This window comes from Pteropus alecto, unplaced genomic scaffold, assembly GCF_000325575.1.
Source record: "Pteropus alecto unplaced genomic scaffold, ASM32557v1 scaffold13, whole genome shotgun sequence".
Taxonomy (NCBI): Eukaryota; Metazoa; Chordata; class Mammalia; order Chiroptera; family Pteropodidae; genus Pteropus; species Pteropus alecto.
The window spans coordinates 264,503-277,989 of record NW_006434373.1 but is presented as its reverse complement, the minus strand read 5'-3'; the positions used below and the strand labels follow the sequence as shown (position 1 = coordinate 277,989).

Sequence of the window (13,487 nt, the reverse complement as noted above, 5' to 3'; positions counted from 1 at the left end):
CGTTTCGAGCTCACTGATCCCCGGCAGCCATGGTGCCTCCCCCTTGCCAGGCTCTGTGCCAAATGTCGGCTAAAAACCAACAACGTCATAGATTGTGATCACAGTCAGAAAAGCCTTGTGCCTTATAAAACACGTGCAAATTGACTATTGTCTTAAAATCCAGGAGTGTTGTGTAGTGCTGATCTGATGAAAGAATGCAGGATTCCATCGAATTTGGATTCTTAGCACTGAGCAGAAAAGCTGTTCGCATATATTAGGTTTTCATCAAGTTCAAAGGTCTTTTCAAAAGCTCAGAATTAGACGAAACAGACACACAACTTAAGAACCAAATAAATGCAGGTCAGTCAGGGACCAGCCCCGGTGAACGCGCCTGGCTTCTAAGCAGGAAGTCACCCAGGTGCACACATGGAATCACTGGTCCTGGGCTTCAGGACCCCCTGGGAACTCCTGTGCAGTGGCACAGTGAGCACAGGGAGTACCCATGTATCTCAAGGCCACAGTTGGCATCCAGTCCACATCATGGCCCAAATGCCTGCCTGTCACACAGTCTCGAGTGTGCTGACAGGCTACACAGATGCCACCGTGAGCAAGAACTGGTCAGTATCTTCTGGTCATGGCTCTGAGGCACACAGTAAGGATGGGGGCCAGCAAAGGAGGTTAGGCAGGCTCAGACACCCTGGGATGTGCTTGCTAGGGCTTGTCCATATCTCCCAAAACCACCTTGGGGGCAGAGCAGGAACCACAGCCTCAGAGGCACAGCAGCTTTTCACAAGTCAGCATCTCCTGGTTTCAGTTATGACTAAAAAAGGACGTGGAGTGTGTGAGATGGGGAGGGGGTTGCTTGTTAGTCCAAGGAGGCACTGAAAAAGCAAGGGGAGGGGTTAAGGAAGAAAGGAAAGGAAGACTGAAGGAAGTTCCAGCTAGTCCAGGGCCAGCTGAGCTATTACCATGGAGACCAAATGCAGAACCACAGCCAGAGTCCATCCCATTCCCTCCAGCCTGCGCCTCACAGAGCGCCCACGTGCTGGACCCACTGGTGTCTATGATTAAGAAGTTTGCTCACCTCTTCCAGCTTCAGTGCCTGAAACCTCCCCTGTAGTCCTCAGCGTGGGCCCTGCAGGAGGCGCCCGGGCGCTCACAGTCTCTCCTACCTGAATGAGCAGCCGAATGGGGCCCTCTGGCCTGATGGACCCCCAGCAGCTCCCCGGGGACATGGGTGGTTGCCCTTGGTCTCAATTACCTTATCAATTTTTACTTTACAATGTCCTTTCGGCATTTTTTCTTATGATTTTGATTTCCTCTTTGAGCTTTCCCTTTTGAATGGAGCCCAGGTCTTTGGAGGAGCAGCAGATTTACCGCTTCATAGAGCAGGGAAAGTATAAGATGAGCCTGGAACATTCTATGGGGACAGAAAGCCAGGAAATGCTTCCAAATTTAATGAATTAGAAAGTTAAGAGCTTGTTAAAGGACACAGGGTGCAGCCTGCAGGCGCTGCCAGTGGCCACAGATGGGACCGGTATGATCAGCAAAATATGTAATGATGGCTCTGTGTTCTAACCCGCAGAATAAAATACATGTGCATGTGTTTGTGCAGATAAACAACTGACTGGATAAGCCACTGGAAACAAGGATCGGAGCTCTGTGCTTAGAGGACGGTATATGTAAAACCCTGTCACTTAGTACTGCCGATGTCTTTTACTCCACGGCTCTGGGCAAGCAGAGGCAAGATTGCTTGTAGGGCTGGAGCTGGTAAGCCTGGAGCACCCACCAGGGCTTAAATGTGGGCTCCTTCCCAGGTGGGTCAGTGGTACAGCCTCAAGGGGCTCCAGCACACCCAGAAACCCAGCCCGATGGGGCTGGGGCTACTGCCACCTTTTGCCATATGGAAAAGGAGGTCTGGCAGTGGAGGTTTTATTCCTGCCTCCCGTAGTCAACAAGTGTCCGTCCAGCAGATGCTCCTCGGGAAGCGAAGAGCTCAGCATCTGATAGGCCTATGTAGCTACCTAGGATGATGGCATCCAGAGCCAGTAGGCTTAGATAGATTCGAGAAGTAGCTGACTTGAGAGGGAAGATGTGCAGGGGCCAGGGGCCAGGACTCCAAAAAGACTTACTGAAAAGGCCGGGCATTTCTCGGCCTGTGCAACAGCATGCATGTTGGGCCAGAAGATATCCTGTGCTCCATCACTGGCTGCAGCCCCTCGGGGTTCCTTTCTGATTCTCAGACTTCCATCAGCAAGAGCCTGTAGAGGACGTGGTTTTTTTTTTTTGTTTTTTGTTTTTTTTTCTGACAGAACAGGTCCCTGGACACAATCAAGCAGATTAGCAGACAAGGGGGGTATGAGAAACTCAGAAACATGGCCACTTATTTACTGCCAGCCAGTTGTTTTGTCACCTTGGCGGGGATCCTGGGTCCCTCTCCTTGCCCAGCAGACTATCTCTTGAGCATCAGCACTCCACCATGCCATCTGTTTGGGGAGGGATAATGGGATACCCAGGGCTGGGGGATATTTTGTGCTTTCCTGGCTCTCTCCCTCCCCCCGTAATTCTGGACTGTCAGTGCAGAACGCTCATCCTGCCCTTTCCAAGAACCCATATAAAGCCTTGCTTGGGATGCTGGAAGCTTCAGAGAGCCAAACCAGCCATGGGGGAGGGCTCAGGCTGTTCTTACAACTTCCAGCTGTGGGACCTGGGGACATCTCTTACCATTCTCAAGGGCTGGTATGAAGTTCTCAAAAACCTATCCAAACACAGAGTCATGGCTAGAATACCATACAAGTTTTAAAGTACCAACTTTTGGATGGATCACACAAACATCACATTGTTGAAAGGACCCAGGCCCCCTGCAAAGCCCCCGTACTTGTCTTCAAGAATACACAAAATCTGCATGGGGTGGGGGTGGGGGGTCGGTAGTGTCTGCTTTGAGAAAGGGGTCCAGTGACAGGCCAGAAAGAATCTGCTGGTTGATGTTTTCGGCATCAAAAAAATGTTTAAGGATAAATTTGACAAAGGGAATGTGAGACTTGTACACTGAAAATGACAAAGCGCTGCTGAGAGAAATTAAAGACCTGGGTAGAGCTCTTTCTCTTCAGCGAGGCAGCCGAGCAGCATCCCCGGCGGATGCAGAGACACAGATCTTGCTGAAGATCCTGACGGGAAAGACCATCACACTAGCTCGAGGTCGAGCCCAGTGACACCGTAGAGAATGTCAAAGCTAAAATCCAGAACAAGGAGGGCATCCCGCCAGCAGCGTCTGATTTTTGCAGACAAACAGCTGGAGGCTGGCCGTGCTCTCTCAGACTATAATACCCAAAAAGAGTCCATCCTGCACTTGATGCTTCATCTGTGGGGCGGCATCATCCAGCCCTCCCTCTGCCAGCCTGCCCAGAAGTAGAACCGCGACAAGATGATCTGCTGCAAGTGTTACACCTGCCTGCATCCCCCACATCCCTGTGCTGTCGACTGCCACAAGAAGTATGGTCACACCAGCAACCACGCCCCAAGAAGAAGGTGCAATAAGGCCCCTCCACCACCTCCTCAGCCTGCAGGGTGGCCTCCTGCCCAAACATCTTGTCCCTGGGGCTTCAATAAAGTTTCCTTTTGTTTACTGGAAAGAAAAAAGACCCAAGTAAACTGAGGGATGCTGTTGTGGTATCATAAATATATCTGGTCATTGTCCCAGTTCCTGGCACTGAGTTCCCCAAACCCTTGGAATTTCCTGAGAAGAGCCCCTTCTGTTATTCATAAGGACCCCCTTTCTAGTACACCTGAGTCTGTGCTAATGAGGTGAGTCTTGGAGGCCTCTAGCACCGGGAACCAACTTTGGGATTCCCAACCTCTGGTCTTTTCGAGGGTAGGGGTTGAGTCAGTCACCAATGGACAATGACTGACTCGCTTGTGCCTATGTAATGAAGCCTAGATAAAATCTTTTGGACAATGAGTTGCACAGGGCTTCTGGATTGGGGTACTGGGAGGGTGATGCACCTGGAGAGGGCTTGGGAGCTCTGTTTTGTGGTTGGCCAGCAGAGCCCCAGTGCCCTGGGGACCCCACTGCGAGTGGTCTGTGCAGCAAGCACAGCTTCGTGGGACTGAGGCCCTGGCCTGTGGAGTGTGCGCTGATTCCGAGCGGTTAGTGTCAGAGTGGGATTGCTGGACACTGGCTGGTGTCGAAGAATCAGGAAGTGGTGTTGGAACTCCCTTCTCTTGATTCCTATACAAATGACAGGGGGCTGCGTGGGGGGAGGAGGAGGCTCCATTCTGACCCCTGGAGACCTGCCGGGGCCCAGTCCTTCATGCAGAGAACAGACTTGAGCGAAGTGCTATGCTGGGCACGAGCCTTCTCCCCTGGGACACTTCCTTCTCCAGAGGTGAGGTGACTGCTGCACGCCTCCTCATGCATCAGGACTGGTGTCCGCAGGCTTTGGATCTGGTGAGGGTGCTATCTGCCCTAATCCCCTAATCACATGTTGGCCGATGACCCTGCTTGTCCTGTATCCCCATCCTAATCCATTCTCCAACCCCCACCTCAAGTGACACCCACCTTGTCTGTAGCTTCGCTTCCACCCCCATATACTGGCCCTAATTGCCCACTCACCAACCCTTGCCCGGGGTGGGAGTGGGGCTGAGGCACCTCTGACTGGAGCATTTACAGGGGAGGAAGGGGGCACTTGGCAGCAGAAAGCTTAAGTGGCCCCAACACAATCACATGTCTCTGAGTTGAATGTTGGTTTGCATTTTACAAACAAAACCAGCTGCCGAAACAGACATGTGGGCATCTAAAAAACCAGGGGAATCACATTTATTTCTCAATTATTTATTTAGAAAAACCATGCCAAACACAGACTGAAGCCTGGACTGTAAGAGAGGAATCTGGGCGCCGAGAGGCAGGTCCCGCTGCCGAGACGCTGTGTCCCTCAGCCCAGAGCTGGATCACAGAACCCGATGGAATGTCACAGCCCCATGTGTGGGCAGAGCAGTCTCCTTCTGACCTTATTCTCCTTCCTCCGCCTCTCTGAGACTTCAGGCCCCTGGACCTATTTCTTGGGATTGGCAATCCCAGTACTGCCTTGGAAAGTAAACAGCACTGGACATCATGCAAATTTCCCTGGGTCAGTTCTCAGAGGCGCAAACAAGGGAGGCAGCTCCAAGTCAAGCAGGGGAACCAGGAGTCCTGAAGGGCACAAGCAATGCATTCCGACTTACCGCTGGGGTTTGCAGCCTGGTCTGGGGACATTTCAAACCGCTCCTCCCCTGGGCATTATGTGTGGTTGGAAGAAGCCTGCTCCTTCCTGGGTAATCCCCCAGGATGGATAGATATTTGCAGAGTGGGGGATCTTCCCATGAAGATTACTGCTCTCAGCCTGCCCAGATTCTTGGGGTGTTGACTGGAGAACCCCCTTCGCAAAGTCGCCGGAAGTTAATGTGCAAACTTTGGTTTGGGGCACGACGTCAAGACAAGATCACACACCCCTCCCTCTCTCCCTCCTTCCCACAGATCACCATGGAAGGTCCCCCCCAACACAGGTGCTGCGAGAGAGGACTATAGGGCTGTCTCCTAGAGTCAAAAACCTGTCTCCTGACAGATGGACGGCAGGGAAGTTGCTTCAAGCTGTCTCCTAGAGTCAAAAACCTGTCTCCTGACAGATGGACAGCAGGGAAGTTGCTTCAAAGTAAATAAGATGATGACCTGACAGGGATCAGGAGACCACCTTAGATGGAGGTTTCCTGTAGATGGCATGTGAGGGACAGAGGCAGCTAGCATCCCTCAGGACAGAATGGCTCCTGTGAGAAGAGGCAGAGCGTGCCTGGCATGTCCTGAGATGAACCAGGAAGGCGAGCGGGGGCTTCATTCAGCATTCGGGCCCTGGGTTTCACTCACGTACAGTGCATGCAGCCTGGGGAATGAAAAGGCTAATTTCCCAGAGGTCTGTGGGTTGTAGGTGGCTGTGGGGGCAGAAGCAGCAGGGATGATGGAGAAAGGTGGGCATCAGGTGTTTTCGAGAGACTGCATGTGGGGACTGAGGCATGAAGGAACCTATGTCAGGTCCCCACTGACCGGGATGGCGGACTAGAGGCCAGTAAGGATGTCTGGCCCAGTGTGGTGGAAGGTCCTGTGACACTGGCCAGGGCTCCCGGCCCCCTGGGTGCAGAATAAGGACTGTGACCAAGTTTCCCTCAGTATCTGTGCTGCTTGCCTCTGTGCACCTCAGTGTTCTCATCTGTAGAATGAGATCATCTACGCCCTGCCTAAGTCTCAAAGTCTTGTCAGAATGAAATCCACCTAAGCCCTGCTCCTCTACAGCGTATCATGCCCTCTGCCCCCCACAGAGGACCCTGATCTACACTGTCACATTCGTCAGGACCAGAAATAACTTTGCCCTTAAAGCAGCACGCCTTGGCAGGACCTGGACCTGGCTGAGCTCATTGTGACCCAAAAGGAGTTGACATGTGGCAAACGTCCTGCCACCTGTACATCACACTTCCCTGAAAACCTGTTGCAGGTCAATGCAGATAGAGGGAAGACCCCAGCGTAGTCTAGCCAGTCCTAATTAGGGTCCTCTCAGCCCGGCCCATATACCCTGTCTTGTTGACTTTTAAATGCTGTGGAAGTCAGCACCTGGAGGATCTCCCTGACCCAGCACAGGGTCTCCCTCTGCTCTCGCCCCTCCCACCTCCCTACACAGGGGTCTCTCTCTCTCTGCTCCTGCTCCCAGGATGCCCCTCCTCCTTTGCTCTTTTTTCCAAGGCACATAGGTGGAATTCTCAGGCAGGCTGCATCAGGGCAGGAGGAGAGACGGTAAGACACAGAGGGTCTTCCTTACTGCCCAGGCCTGAGCTAGTCCCAGACATCTTCAGTTCAAGTTGCCCTTGGAGGCCCATCAAGCCTGGGGAGCCTCTCTCAAGGCCTCAGCAGCCCCCAGAACTTCGTGCATGGGCCAGGCCATCCTTACTTGGCTCCTGTCTTCCAAGGGAGACCCTCAGTGCCCCAGTGTTACTGGGGGCAGAGGCATTGGTGACACCAGGACACACAGGTGTCCTTGGGATATCAACAGTTTGAGGGAGTTTTGCGTTTGCTTTTTGTTTTGTGGAGTGAAATGTCTCAGGTCATGGTGGAAAAGCTCCATTTGTGGGGTGGGTTTCCACACAAGCCAGCATCATCCAGCCTCAGGAGGCACCCAAGACACTCTAGATAAGAGGCGCCAGGGAACTTTGTCTGTCTGTTCTACAGAGCTCATGAGGTCATGGGTCATAAGGTGATGAGGCAAAGAGAGCCAGCGGCCTGGATACCTGACCTCTAAGCCGCATGTGTTAGTTCTGAGCCCTGAACTGCCCGCTGCCTGGGCCTGGGCACCCAGTGCACACAGGGCCTGGGTCGAGTCCTGCCCTGCCCATCAATGACAGCTAACAACGAATTTACATTCCAGCCTCTCCTTCGATAAATAATTAGATGAGAGTTAAAGTTCTCCAGGAGTGGTGAAGCATCACGCTGCTGCCTCCTCTCGGTTAAAGATCTCAGATGGCGGCGACGGTCAGACTGAAAAACAGAGGTTGGCCGGGGGCGGGGGGCGGGGAGTGCGGGGGAGAGTACTGCGTCGGAGCCACCACCAGGGGGCGCAGCGGGACAAGCGCTGCCGCTCGTTCCAGACGAGGTTTCTAAAAAGGGGTTGGCTTGCTGCAGGAGACGCATCCCTTTAATGACGCTTTCCTGGGAGGCAGCAGGAAAAGACTAGAAATAAGCAACAGTAGCAACAACAGCATGTGTAGGTTGGCGCTCTGGGGACGGCGACTTTTGAGGGCAGAGGCCAGTGCAGGTGCCCCGGTGACTGGTGTTCCCTGGAGTCCCTCATGCCCCTCCCTCCACGCTCCACCTACCTGCTGTGCTCCGCCCCCCGCCCCCCCACCCCACTTCCTGGGCTACAAAATAGGTATAATAACAGAACCCGACTTGTGCATTGTTGTAGAATCAATGACTTAAAAAAACGCAAAACTGCTCAGGATAGTTTACTGTGCCTGGCACGGAACAAACACTCCTGCTCCCTGTTTGCCATGTTGGCGCAGTTGTCAGAGCTGCTCGTATCTTGTTCTTCCTTCGAGGCTCTGTCCTCGGCTGGGCCCACTGTGCAGCGTTTTCACATGACCCCGATGTGCCTGTTTAAGAAGAATGGTGCACTGTGCCCTGCGGGGTGCTGTTGATGAATGTCACTTTTCAAAGTGATGTAGTTAATTTTTAAGGAACTATGGGTAGATAAATTAAGATTCAATGGATGTCTATTATCTGTCTTCCCCACTAGAATGGAAGCTCCAAGAGTCTAGGTGTTTGTTTCGATCACTGCTGTGTCCCCAGAACTTAGAACAGTGTCTGGCATAGGATTGGAGTTCAATAAACTTTTATGGATGGTGTTGGGGAAATGCTTGTGACATAATAAAAACTTGTAAAAAGAAAAAAAAACATGGTCCCTTATGATACCAATTTTGTAAAAAAGCTGTATTTATCTATCTTCATGAATAGCACTATCCATATATATCTAGAGAGAAAATTTCCGAGGTATGTGAAAACTCTAACAGTGATAATCTAAAGGTAATGAGATGACAAGTTAAATATTTGCTATTACTTCTCAATTATCTACAATGAGAATGCACATTGGATTTGGAGGAGAATAATAATATAGGAAAGAATAAGCTGGAGGTATTGCCGTGGGGTGTTTGGGGATGAGGAAGGGACACGCACCAAGGTGTAGCTGGTGTTGCTCCATCAGAGGCCTCGGATCGGGAAGTGACCAAGGGCTGCCTGCTGCCTGTCCTGTTCCTGCCCAGGGAGAGGTCTGTCAGCCTCTCTCATTGCCCAGCAGGGACCAAGAAGGAAACCGGGTCAGGCCTGGGGCAACAGGGAGTCACCACCGGGGACCACTGACCAAGCCTGTTTGTGACAGAAAATGCATCAGTTCTCCTGGTGGAGTACCCCGAGGAGGGGGCAGTTCAGGAGAAAGACAACTCACAGGCAGCCTGGATAACCGGGCTTCGCCCCTCCCTAAGTGTAAATGGCCATCTCATTGCCGGCTGTCGCAGCCTGTGCAGGATGCGTTGTCCCATTCTGCTCTCACCCACTGCCAAGTCCATTCCACCCTGGCCTAGCCTCTGTGCAAGACAGGGCACAGCAGCTCCGGAGGCCACCAAGCATTCTCAGGGTGGAGGCTCTGGTTTCCCTCCGGATTTGAGGCAAACAAGCGATTGTGGCGTAGTGTCGCTGGGGGTGAATAGATGGTTCTGGCTTCTCTATGGGTGTACAGATTCCTCAGGGTCATTGACTCTTTCTCAGTTCGGAGACCCACCGCCTCCCCTCATCACCCTTGGGGCTGGTGCGTTTCTCTGGCAGGAAGGAGAGGTGGATTGAGCAGCGCTGAGGTCACAAGCCTCCAACTCCAGTAGCTCCTGTTCCATGGGGGCACCCAAGAGGGCAGAGGGGCCTTGGCAGACCAGGGAGCTCCCAGAATAAAAGCGCAGGACTTTTCCTGCACGTTCCCTCACTCGAGGATCTGCAGCTTCCAGGGCCACCTCTGCCCACTGCTCAGGAGCTCAGCATTTGAGCAGGAGGCATGAGCCACAAGCAATGTGCCTGCAAAACAGGCTCGTCTAGATTCCCAGGGGACCCGCGGGCATCCCCAGAACGATATGGGAGAGCAGAGAAAGCACGTGACTTGGCATGTGGCCAGCTGCTCCCAGGGGCAAGGGATGGATAATGGACAAATGAATGGAGGATGATGACTTGGGGCCAGTCACCCTCCCGGCCCGTGGCCGAGCACAGGGTGCAGAGGACTGGAGAGAGGACTCAGGCCAATGCTGCTCTGCGGTGAGGATGCTGGGAGCTGGGGATCAGTGGCCTCTTCCTCCCACACCAACCAAGGGACAAACCAGCTGTTTCTCTAGAAGCTTCCTGGGTGCCTTTCTAGTTGGCAGCATTTGGTGGTCAGGCACGGGGACTGGGGCCTCCTGTCTGGGGGTTTGGACGCCGGGCCCTGGCTTGACATCTTGTCCAGGGCCATGAGCCTCAGCCCAGACTCCAGGATGCGATGAGCACTTGGCAGAACGGCCTTTTCTGTGATCTGTTCATTGGTCAGTGTGGCCGCAGCTCCACACCCCCAGCCGGGAAAACCAGTTTCTGGGGCTGGATCTCAGCGTGCTGGTTCCGGTTATCTTTAAGCCTCCATTCTCATCTGGACAGAGGTCACAGTGGGGGAGAACTGAGGTGACTGGCACGTCTCACCAGCACAGTGGATGTTTGAGGCTTTCACTTGTGTCCTCTGAACTCTGGGCCCAGATATTCCTCTCTCTGAGATGCTGCTTGTCACCCTCCTGCACACTTGTGTGTGCACACATGCTGTGTATGTGTATGATTGTGTGCTCACGCGTGATATGTGCACGTGTGCATGTGTGGTGTGCATGCAGGTGTATGCATGTGTGTATTGTGAATGCATGTGCACGTTACATGTGTGTGTGCACATGTTCACATGTGGGAGAGTGAGTGTGAGTGCTGGGTGGGGCCTGGTGAAATGTGTCTTAATGGAGAAAGCTGGGCCCACACATTCTGTCTTAGGCTGAACCATATGGAATTTCACATATTCACCCACTTGGCTCGTGGCAATTTGCCAAGACTAAGCCAGCTGAAAAAGAAAACTCCAAAGTCCCTGTCAAGTCTTCCTTTGCGCAGCCCTCTGCTTCTGTCCAATCCCCTGCAAGCAGCATCTCCTTGCACCTCGATCTCCTCTGTGTGGTGCTCCCAGCTCCCAATCAGGGCACCTCTGACACGTGGCATGGGGACCTCCTGCACCCAGCTTCACTCCACTCCACTCCCTGCAAAGCTCAGCCTCCTGGGCCTCAGGGAACAATGCCCAAACTGCCTCCGGGCTCTTAGAGTTATGTCTTGTCGGGACAGGGCCCCAAGGTGATCTGCGGCCGACCTCGTGAGCTATCTCCCAGGGCCCATTCCAGGCCCATGGGGAATCTGACTTTGCTTCTGGGCGTTCTTACGATCTGAAGGGTCAGGTACCTGTGACCTGGGAGGCTCTGCCATCAGGCCCTCTCTCCCTGATTTCACCTCCTGTCCTCAATTTACATTTCATGGAATGAGATGCATGAAAGGAAGGAAGGAGGATCCGTTGAGAGGGAGAGCATCTTCTGTTTAGTCTTTATTGTCTTTTTAAAAGATGGTATCATCACTCACCGAGTGGGTCAGTGATTCAAATCCGGGTCATCGGCGCCCCTGAAAAAGGTTTGTGTGGCATTTTTCAGGGCTACTTATCTTTGTCCTTCATCCCTTCCTGATCTGGCCAACTCCAGGTGACAGAAGTGGAGACCCTGGGTTGTTGGACAGAGGGGCGGGTCTCGAGGGGTACTGAGGAAGCTGGGGGGAGGTCAGGCAGGCAACCTAGCCTCCCTCTATTTTACTTCCCATCACCCCAGCTCCCCCTGCTCCCCCTGGCCTGCATCCATATGCAAATTACCTTCTCCAGGGCTGCTACACGCTCTCCTTCACCTTCTTTCTTGTGGAGTATGGAATGCAGCATACCCAGCTGGTCCTGGTCCTGGAGGCCAAGAGGAAGGTAGGGGGGTGAGAGAGAGGCGTCCCCGCCCATGGGGCCACAGGTGCCTGGAGTGCGAAGCCTGGGCCCCAGGCAGCACCTCTTCACCCCGAATGCATGCTACAGGGCCTCCGCTCCAACTTCTGCTATACCCCACTTCCTCGAATCTTGGGGAGCCGAGGCCTTGCCTCTCTAGCTTCAGGACTCTGCGTACGAAATCGATTCCAGTGCAGAGTCAGGTGTGCCTTCCCGCTAGCTGCCCCAGTTTTCCCAGCCCACTGCCATGTCTCTGTCCTCTGCTCTGGAGCACCTGAGCCAGAAGGGACCCTTGAACATGAGAGACCTTAAAGACCAGCTGAGCCAAGCCGCTCCCTGGGACCCCAAAGCCAGGGGTCACAAAGTGATGGATCCCCAACAACCAGCCCTGTCTGTTTCCAGAACATCTCAGCCCTGTGCTTGTTTCCCTGTGGGGCGGTCATTGGGGTTTCTACTTCCAGCAAAGGCTGCCTTGTAGATGAGGTGGAGCCCCCCATCCCTTGGCAGGGACCAGCATGCCTCGGTGGGCTCTGAATGGGCTGCTAGTGCACGGGTGCCTGTCCATGTCATCTGAACGGGCCTGAGCAAGAGGGCTGGATAGGGACGACTTAGCTCTGAAAAAAACTGAGATTGTAGGTGAGCAGGGCAGCAGGACAGAGAGGTGACACCCCTTCCCCCACCTCTGCAAGTGTTCAGGCCAGGCCCTTAGAGAGGTACACCACAGACCCCCTTGCCCCTGACCTAGCGACCTCCAGCAGCCAAGGTTTGGTTTGGGGGCACTGGCTCATCTCATAGGTTTATTGGGCAGCTGAGTTATGGAGTGTGGGGGGCCAAGACCAAGAGACCAAGAGCGTGGACCCAGGATCGTCCAGCCCTCAGGGCAGAAAATAAAGCTGCCAAGCTGGGTCCAGTGTGACCGAATTTATTACCACGTCCATTAAGAAACGATGAGAAAAATAAGGATCTGCTTATGAAAAGATTGCCTATTTTAAGCCACGTTTGGGAGTGTGATCCTGATGTCTTTCGCGTCATAAAGGCTGACATGTCTAGCTGTGTAAGTCAAAATCACAAGAGAAGTAGATCTTCTAAGTAAAGATGGAATTAAACTTCCTCACAGAAACTCTCTCCCCCAATACATATAAATTTGGAGGAAAGGCAGCAATAACAGCGCCAGTTAAGCAAAGGGCTATAATGCTATAAACATTCAGAGCTGGCCATCCAAAAAAAATGGTATCCACCAAAAACCCCATTTTCACGAGCGTGCCTGTCTGTATGTCCTCAGGTCCAGGCTTTATTCTGAATCTAAACTTCAAAAATCATGTGCTTCTGCGTACTCCTCACTGTTTCTGAGAGGCGGGTCTTGGGTAATTCAAATCTTTCCTCTTAGTTATGCAATTCCACGTTGTTTAAGTTATTTAAAACGACCACGTATCAGTTTTACAAAGCAAATAAAGAAAATTTTCTTTTAAAAAATGTGCAAGCAAATAAGCCAAGGTATTAATATACTTGTTAATTCTTAGTGGTGGGAAGTTGAATACATTTCTGTTTTCTTCCTTGTGTTTCTCCGTATCATTAAAATAAAATAGATCCATGGGCCCTTGGGTGGCATAGTAGTGAATATCTCGCCTTTTCCCAGCACCCTTTACAGCCTCAGGAAGTGTGTGTGGGCGGGGGGGTGGTGGGTGGGAGGGTGTCTTCAATGGCCGTACACAATCTCAGTCCCAATAGGGTGTAAGTAGTCAGGACAAACATGCCTCCTGCCCCAGCCCTGAGGCCTGGCCTGCTTTGCTGAGAAACCAGGCACGTGTGATGGGTCCTCCTACCACCTACAGGACCAGTCTGTAACCTTTGCAGCCAAAACCCCAAACTGAGAAGCTG

At 52.7% G+C, this 13,487-nt stretch overlaps 1 pseudogene; it reads left to right on the top strand.

Moving 5' to 3' along the window:
* Positions 1–519: 519 nt before the first annotated feature.
* On the top strand, positions 520–12,909 carry LOC102896603 (annotated as a pseudogene).
* The last annotated feature ends 578 nt before the right edge of the window (positions 12,910–13,487 follow it).